This window comes from Austrofundulus limnaeus, unplaced genomic scaffold (assembly GCF_001266775.1).
Source record: "Austrofundulus limnaeus strain Quisiro unplaced genomic scaffold, Austrofundulus_limnaeus-1.0 Scaffold58, whole genome shotgun sequence".
NCBI classification, from domain to species: Eukaryota; Metazoa; Chordata; class Actinopteri; order Cyprinodontiformes; family Rivulidae; genus Austrofundulus; species Austrofundulus limnaeus.
Window position 1 is genome coordinate 879,452 of NW_013952460.1, and position 9,719 is coordinate 889,170.

Sequence of the window (9,719 nt, forward strand, 5' to 3'; positions counted from 1 at the left end):
ATACATACATATATGTATGTATATATGCACTGAAACAGGTAGACTATTCATCCATTATATTTTACCCACTTCGTCCTTTTAGGTACACGGGGGTCCCTAGTCCAGCAGTCCCTGTGTGAGGGGTAGATTAGTGCATCCTAAATTTTACAACATTAAAATTTTAATATGACATAATAGAGAGTTTGGCCTTCAGAAAACTGTTTTTTTAATTTATTTTTAGGTTGGTCACTTCCCAATAAAAGTAATTTCGAAAAATCAAACTGCTCACTTTTATTCCATTTACATAGCAAGATACTTTGAGATACTTCATGCAAGACTGACAGCGATATTCTAACATTACCAAATTTTTATCATTAGAGAATTTTTTTCTAGCTTAGTAACTGAATATCATTTATGACCTTTTTATTCAAAATTAATAGTGATTTCTTTGCATAGACCAAACAGGAGTACACGATAAGTGTGAGTATATTTGAGTCACAATTACCAAGTACTCCTGTATKATGTGACATTGACTTAAATCAATAATTAAACTGAGTTAACAACATTTATTGATCTGTTTACTTCATTGTTCTWAAACACAGGAAAGGTGTCTAAACGTAGCGAAGTTTTGAACTGAAAACATTTTTGGCATCGTCCTGTCTGAATGGTATGTTGTCATTGAGCTTGGAGAAAGGTGGGAGTTTGAGGGCAAGGCCTCTTCTCATTTGTGGACCCCCCCCCCCCCCCCCACACACACACACTTTGTTAGGCCAAGCACTGCATAGTGGGGGCTTTTTAATGACTTTGAGTTAAACACCTCCTTTTAACCAAAGCACAAGCGGAGAGGGAAAGGCATGTTTCTCTCTGTAGGCAGTATCCAGCAGCATTTTGATGTCTCTAACAAGAACACAATAAATTGTTCCTCATTATTCAGTAATTAACTCCAATGCGCCGGGTCCCCATCCCCCTGTGACACGCTCTAAATCACCACCCTCCTCTTCTTTTCTCCTCTTGCTACACAGTGCTTTAATTTCCTCTGTGCTGTGGGGGCTGGCGGGAGCAAAACATAGCTTGATGCTCTCTATCATTCGCTCGCCACCTCCTGCTCACGCCTTTGCCCTGTCCCTGCCCCACCCTCCTTTTCCTTCCTCCATGTTTGGTTTCCAGTCCCGCGGTGCTGCTGTGCTGAATGCCACCTGGTTAAAAGGAGGGAGGGTTTACCTGGCTATCAAAAACATTCCAGCAGCCCCCACCCTGATCTGTCTTTTTGTGGGGCTTTCCCCTTCCTCCTCTACTCTTAATTGTTAAAATGAGGTCATTAATTGGAGGCTGAGTCAAATCACCTGTCATTTCAACTGGGAATCATCTGCTGATTGAAAGGTATCATAAAAATGTGCCCAGGGCCTGTTTTCTTCTTCTCTTTTTTCTCTTGCTGTGCCTGCTGGGAGCTGTCTTTGTGCCTTGACAGTTTCTGCCCACCCCTGGGCCCACCACTCACTTTACTTTTAGTGGAGGAGATAAGGCGGATAGTCTTTGGGTGACACACATCCACACGCATGGCCCAAATATAGATCCAAGGCAGTCAGTAGTGTCAGGAGCAATTCCTGGAGGATGTTGTGGGGATGGTTCTTTCTGTCGTACTATTAACGCCCCTGACCTAATTGAGAATGATGCTTACATACACCACAGCTCTATGTGCAAGTGAGGTCAGGTTCATTTGAGGGGATAATTGTGAAATTGGCATATAAATGAGGACAATAGAACAAATGACAAAAAAATGAGGACAGATGACAAATTTCTTGATAGAACTGTATTAAATTTAGACCTGCCCTGCTTTGTTATTTCAACAGTCAAGCAATAATAATAAAAAAAAGATCCTGTATGTGCTAACGTACAGTTCTGTGCTTTGTGAAATACAGTATGTCAAATGTCACAAAGCTGTTATTTTTTCAGATGTCCATATTTCACTTCGGTAAATTTCTGCATCGAGGAAAAAGAAGCTTCTGGGAAACACATGCATAATGTATTTGAAGTTACACTGCGATGCACCCGAACTGTCTCTACTCTGTGACAGCTACACAGCATGGTCCTGAAAGCCTTACTCACATCTACTTAAATATGCTTACGTTGTAGAAGTAGAGTATATTTATTAAATATTTTTTCAATATGTATTTTAATCCATCCAGTGATTCCTGATATATTTTGCAGACAGACTTGACTCCAAACAGTGAATGGGCAAAATCTTAAACAAATACATCTTGGATGGTCTGTGTTGGGGATCAGTCTCATCTACTACCTCAACAAATTTTAGTTCAACATCTACAACCTAATTGTATTTTTTATCCTTATACGTATGCATTTCTGTTGCCTAACCCTGACCATTATTCTAAACCTAAACCCAAGGCCAAAAATGGTGTTCCAACTTATCAGAACTGGTCTTTGTTCCCAAAAAACACAGTTGATTGTGACAGGGTATGCCAGGTTCACACGGCAACTGTGCTGATTTTGGATCGATTTTGCCTGTCCGACAATCTTAAGGACACTGATCAGGGTGATGGCTTAGCAGATGTTCCTTTTGTGTGTGGTGAGTTAAGACTGAGTTGGCTTGGAAGTACGTGTGGACCGCTCCGACGTCAAATCAGAAAGCAAGTTGATGGAAACATGGAGAGGAATCTGAAATGCAGCTAGCTTCACCGCACAGTCACAAATACACACAATGTTGGTAATAATAAAGGGGGYAAATCAATAGAAAGTCAAATAATTAAAGTAATTTTTTAAGTCAAAGGAAATTTTATATGTACGCACTGTGAGTACAGCTGTACAGCTGCAGGTGCGCACTGTTAAAAATAGTCCACACACTATCACCATTGCTTCTTCTTCATCCGCCATGATAATTTACCCTGAACTCCTGTTTGATCTTGATCTGATGAATGACATTTGTTGTGTGGGGTGTGGTTGTGTTTGCCGTCTGGCTGTACACCACACACTGTAGGATAAAACCTGGTATTTTTGATTTTTTTCATGGTTATGTGTGGGGTTTATCAGTCTTTGAAAATCAATTGAAATTTTAAAACAATGTTGTGTGAACCAGGCATTAGGTGTTTATACTGGAAACCCTCCTAAAAGTGTAACAAAAACAAAGTACACTTGCCAGCTTTTATTTCTATCCTTATTAGGACCATTCATTGTATTCCATTCCTTTACAGTTGTTTCAATAGCCCTAACCTGAACCCTTACCCAAAACCAACCCCCCCCCCCCCACKCTCCCACCCTGGTACATATCTAAGCCTAAACCTAACCTAAACTCAATAGTGTTGATTAGGGATGACATGATTGTTTCCGGGGATCCTTAAAGTTCCGGATGTCAAACAACCTTTGCAGTGGACCGCATACATCATGCCTGACTCCAAAGCTTTTTTTGTCATAAAGACATAAACAAAGTTTACATTCCAGGTGCCAAAACTGAGTATGATTGTATAGAGAGATGCAGCAACACAACTAAAGCATTGGCTACAATGTAGAGGACTGACAATGTCTGGCAACCGCAATAAATTGAAAAAGGTAGGTGTTTTGCTCTTGCACTGTTATCTGGCGTTAGCCATTAGCTGTTAACAAGCTATGTTGTGTGCCCAAGAAAAACATGTGAATTAGTAACATTACTAAATAACTTCATGACCAGGAAGCAGGCGTAAGCACTAAAACAGACACGTTTACACAGGCAGTTTGAAAACAAAGAAAAAAATGTTCAGTGCTCCGGTTACTTTCTGACATGAAAAAAATAATTTAAAAAAACCCACAGAATGGATGGACAAACCTGTTCAGGGACTGCAGTTGTTGATATGGGGTCAGGGTGCTCCCTTGTCGGTCCATTTTATCCAACAAAGTGTTTTGAACAGACCTCCTTACATTTTTCCGGTTGAAGYCAACTCGGCCACAGAGTTGAATCCAACAATCACGTTTCTCTCCCACAGTAATCTGCTTTGAAAATGGCAAAAACCAAATGCCGTACATATGAGGCTTGTCAGCATATCAGGTGTCACTACTGCAAGTCCCATCGCAACAWRGTTTTACCGATACCATAAGCTTATTGTTGTCAGTGCAAACCAAGACTTCAGCACTGYACTCAATTGTAGCTGTAGTTCAGCTTGACTGATATCTGGGCACTTACTGACTTCACATATTGTGTAGGGAGGTATTTTTAGTAACTCAGACCAACACTACTCACACCTTGGTCCTAAACCCAAACTTCCACCAAATTTAGCATTCATACCAGTGGTGACCAAGTTTTGGTCCCCACAAGGAGCATTGGATCCCCAAAAAGCTGTGTTTCTCTGGAAAATGGTCCCCATGATGTAGCAAACACACTTCCATAAACACACACTGACCTAGTCAGAAAGGTATTTGTGTACATTTGCCTTTCAGTGGCAGGTGATAATCATTCCAGAGGCAGAATGCCAAATGCAGCTATAAAATCATTTTTTTCACACAGACCTAATCAGAAGAACTCTATATAAGATGCTGACAAACCCCCAGTTTGAAATAAAACCCCTCTAAACACATGGCATTAATATTTCATGTTGTTGCCTCCTCTGGAGGCCACTGTGGGCTCTGTCTGAGGGGAGCTGGTATTAGTGCTGCATGCTCAGGYGGAAGAGCAGCTCCGCACTAATGAAGCGATCAGGGCCTGAACTCTGAACAAAGCTCACATCCGATTAGTGAGCGGAGACACGTGTAAACATGCCCAAGCAGCTCACAATTAGATCACTCCTGTTAACCTGAGCCTTATGTCACTAAACACAACAACAGCGCAGCGGCACACAGCGTTTGGTGTTGTGTTAGAAACAATTCGTTGCACATTTAATCATTTCAACATTGCCGTTTTTTCTTGACCCTCTTTACAAATGTTTTACGTTAAGCAGGGGGACTGGAGAAGCAGAATGTGAGCTAATGGGTTATCGCACGCTGCTGAGCGACCATTAAAGTGCATGCATGTGGCATGCAGCAGTGAAAACCACCTGACCTTGTCCACATCCGTTTGGCTGGGACGGGGCAGCATCTGAACCTGCCCAGTGAAGGACAGGCCATTTGGATGTTATTAAAACTCCAAATTCCTAAAGCCAACGCAACTCCCACAGCTATCAGGTAATTTGAAAGAGATCCAGCGAGTTTAAGATGTGCAGATGTTTTCGCTTTAAAACTGGCATCTGTTTATGCAGGCACACTTTATTTGAAAAACCACAAAGGACCTCCAATAGGTTTTATGGAGCAGTATCGGCTCGAGCACTCAGCTCTGTAATTGTGCTGCAGCAGGTAATGAGAAAATTGGTCACAAGTAGTGCTCCCTGCAGATGTAACCCGCAACATACAATTTTACACAGCATGTGCCGGATCTACTGTTATTTGTTCGAGCGAAGCTGTTTGAATGTTGGTGCAGCTTTCATGGGGTCAAACGTGCACAGTTTAGAGCCTACTTCAATTTAGAGAATTAATTCTGTCAGAGAAAATACACACGCAGATTCAAGAGTTTAGAAAACAGCCCAGAAAAACTGTATGAGGTTCAATTCTTTGGATTTTTTGTATAAGGATGTAGCAATAGTGGGAAACATACTAGTGAAAGTGGAAACTGAAACCCTCTCAGATGTGATTATCTCTCCTGATTAATTCAGACTAATTATTGGGCTATGGGACAAAAACATGAACTTCAACTCAGCTGCTGAAAGTTAAATACCTGCAAAATTGAAGGTTAATTGTCCAGTTTTTATCTTGGTATTTCTTGTCAAAAATGTTAAACTTTTTGTGGGCTGCAAAAGTTTTGCTGAAGTGCTTGGTTTTTTTTTCTGTTTTGCTGCTTTAAAGCCTGGAATTTAAATAGATTTTTTAAGTTTGATTGTAATAATYAACTAGAACAAAGTACTCCTGATTACTGAAGTTAAAATGGGTGGGAACATTTGTTTTAGGTGATTCTACAAGATAAAAAAAAACGGAAAAAAGATATGTACACCCTTTATCTTTGTACCCCCATTCAGTACATTCAAAAGCCTTGGAACTGGTTAAATAAGATCAATCTGTAAGCAAAATAAAGTCAAATGACCAGTGACCTCTCCACACAGGTCAGAGACAAAGTTGTGGAGAACCAAAGATCAGAGTTGAACATCTCTAAACATTTAATGAAGCACAAATAAATCCTTTATTGCAAATTAGCATAAAGGAAAATAATGCTGACAGACATGTTGCCAAGAAAGGAACAGTCACCAAAACTCATGGACCGGGCAAGGAGGGCATTAATCAGATGCCACCTTTCCCCAAGTGCCTGTTCGGCTTGGCTCTGCATGCTTCCAATATGTTTCCATTATCCAGAATTTGTAGAACTGGACCCCTTTTTGGTACCTATTTTGTTGTGGTTCCAAGCGACCCTTTGCTGGCTTGAAAATGTGACGTCAGAACACTGTCAGTCACTGACTGGAGGGTGAAGTCACTGTTTGTGTCCTATAAACAATTGCTTAACAGTTCATAATTGCACTTACCAAAGTCATGCTGCTGAAATTATATTGCAACAACAAAGATTCATAGGGACCAAAATATTCTAATTGTTATGCTTTCAGAAAAAAAACTTCTTTATAATTTAAGACCAAAGTTAAACTGAATGTTTTCAAATCTACAGCTGCTTGAAGCTTCGTTTCTGTGATGACAACACTGTGAGATTTATTTTGCAAATTTAACGAGACATTTTTAAAACATCTTTATTATCCAACATCTTGAAGTTCTGCAACCACTGTGTGTTTGTAAAACCAGGAACAATAACATCCCACTACCATGTCCTCCATTGTTTTGATCAGGGTCTTCTTCTTCTGCTATGCTTAATGGTGACTGGCAAATAACTTAATGGAGTATTACCACCACCAGCTGGTAAAGGCGGTCCCAATTTTCAGACTATGGGACCGCCCAACCTTACAAATAACCCACAACAACTGTAACTAAAGTGTATTGGAAAACCACCCATAGCATTCTGAACAGAGCTATGCCAAGTCAGACTGTGCTGTAGAGGCGCTAGAGGAAAAGGAGCGATAACCTTGACGGTGATGGGCATATGGCCCTGTGTCAAAGGACCACTATAATACCCCTTTTCCACTAGTGCCTCTACTGCACAGTTCGACTTGGTTCTCCACTGTTCCAAGGCTTTTCCACTAGCAAGAATTTGTGGAACCAGCCCCTTTTTCAGAACATACTTTGCTATGGTTTCAAGTGTACCATGCTGGCCTGAAAACGTAACGTCTGAAGACTGTCGGTCACTGATTGGTTAGAGGGTGGAGTTGCTGGTTGCGTCACAAGAGCTACTCTCACAACAATCTGATTTGCCATTTGCAACAACAGCACTGCCATGTCCTCCATTGTTGTGTTTGTGTATCTTTTCAGGGTCTTCTTCTATTATGTTTAACTGTTTAACTGCCACCAGATGGTAAGGCATGTTGTGTCAGTTTGCAGACTCTGGGACTGCCCAACTTTATGATGATGGTTGAAGGCGAAACAGTTCAGATTAGTGGCTGAGCGAGGTAACTTCAGGCTTAGTTTGATATATTCCCAATCACAAAGCTAGTTCCCATCACCATAAACTGCTGCAGGACAAAACACAACGTTTCTCACACTGACGGGGTGGCGCTTTTTATTGGTTGAACTCACCAAATCATTCTCAGATGCAGGTGTGAAGCTGCACTATGACCACAGTGAGTTTACAGTTATCACTTTCAAAAATTGGTGACAATCCTAAAATACTTTGTTGTAAATCATTTTCCTACTGATACTGAAGCCTAGCTCTGATGTCCATTTGCTGTTGTGTCACAAGGACATATTTCTGACTGAAGTGATCCCCGCAGCAATCTAACACTTGAAAGAACTGTCTTTGAGAACAGAGGTGGAGGGTAGTCACAAAGACAAGTGTCCTAGTGATGATGAGCTCGCGAGTTTCCAGTGCCACTTGAACTGAAATAGTCGTGCTCAACGAGGAACGGGTTTCAAGACTTTTTTTTGTACTTCAGAGAGACTATCATGCTGAAGTTGGAGTACTTGCTGGTGTGTCATTGTATGTGAGAACAGGGCCATGATGGAATTTACAGGACTTGAGGCACAGACATTCTATACAGCATCAGAATTTGTTTATTAATGTTTTTATTCACCTGCCACCAAGGTGGGCAATCATGTAGTTGCCTAAGCTGTGGTTTGGTAGTATATCGCAAAAATCAACCCTAACATGTCCTCTCAGTGCCAACAGATTGCATGATTGTTTTTCAAACTTAAATGTGCATTTCTTGTAGGATTGCTACTTGTAATTCCTTAAAACTTTATTGTTGAACCAAATTTTCTCCTGAGGATTATTAAAAAAGTCATGTCACTGATAAAATATTAAATTATTGGCAGCAAAATAAAGAATAAAAAACCGAAGTCATGTCAAACAACAAAAATTATTACAAAATAGAAACTATTAATTTAAATAGGGTTTTTAAAAAAATAAATTATCTAGGACTAATGAGTTATAAGAAATGGTTGAAACAAGTTTTAGGAAGAAAAAAACCTGCAGAATATACAATGAAAAGAATTTTGTCCCATTGTAACTATTTTCACACTTTGATATTATTTAAATAAAAAAGGACATAAAACACTCCCAAAATATTCTAAATTTACATTTCAAAGTTTTTTAACACCACAAACAATAAATTAGAAATTAATTAATTAATTAATTGTTGGGTCAGTAAAATTATCCAACAAAACCCCGTTTTTATAATAAGTTTATTATAACCTTTTGACTGCCAAACGCATTATTAAATACAGTATATCGTAGCCATGGAGAATGAGATGTTCATGAACAAAAAACTTAGTATTTATAGGTTTTTAACACACTCAACAAAAAACTAAAAAGTTAGAGGAAAATCACAAGAGCTGAAAAAGCAGTGGTGGTTGTAGGGTGTGTCACTGGATTAAAGTATCTTGCCACATTTGAAGCCAATGTATTTCAAATATTAATGATTATATTTTTGCACATTTTGCACTGAGTTGAAATTCTAGGACAAAGTCACAGGGATTATAATCTTTACTTGTATTTACTAATTTAGAATTTGCACACACCTGTAGTAAATTTAAAAATGGTTTTTAGCCACCATTTAACCTTAAAACCATATCAGATAAGAGTTTTGTGACCAACAACCATCGATGTGTCAATAACAATTTTTTTTGATTTGATAAAAATAACTGATGTAATACATGTCAACCCCTTTGAATGTTTACCTCTATCTTTATCCTCAAAAATCTATAATTGTCATAAAAAATCGAAATAATTCTGACACAATACCATGGAGTGGGGTGGGGGTGGAGGGACAAGTGAACTGTCGGCTGTGTGGAAAGACAGAGCGTGGGGCGGAAATAGCAGCACCTGCAGTTTAGAGGAGCAGAGAGAGGGGGACGGGGAGAGGTGGAGAACCTACAGCGGGTAAAATAAGTATTGAACACGCCACCATTTTTCTCAGTAAATATATTACTAGAGGTGCTAATGACATGAAATTTTCACCAGATGTTGGTATCAACCCAAGTGATCCATACATACAAAGAAATCAAACCATAAATGTCCAGAAATGACGTTATTTTTAATAATGTGGAATGGCACAGGGAAAAAGTAGAACACACGAAGAAAGGGAGGTGTAAAAAGGCATGGAAAGCCAAAACACCAGCTGAACTCTCTCAGTAATTAGAAA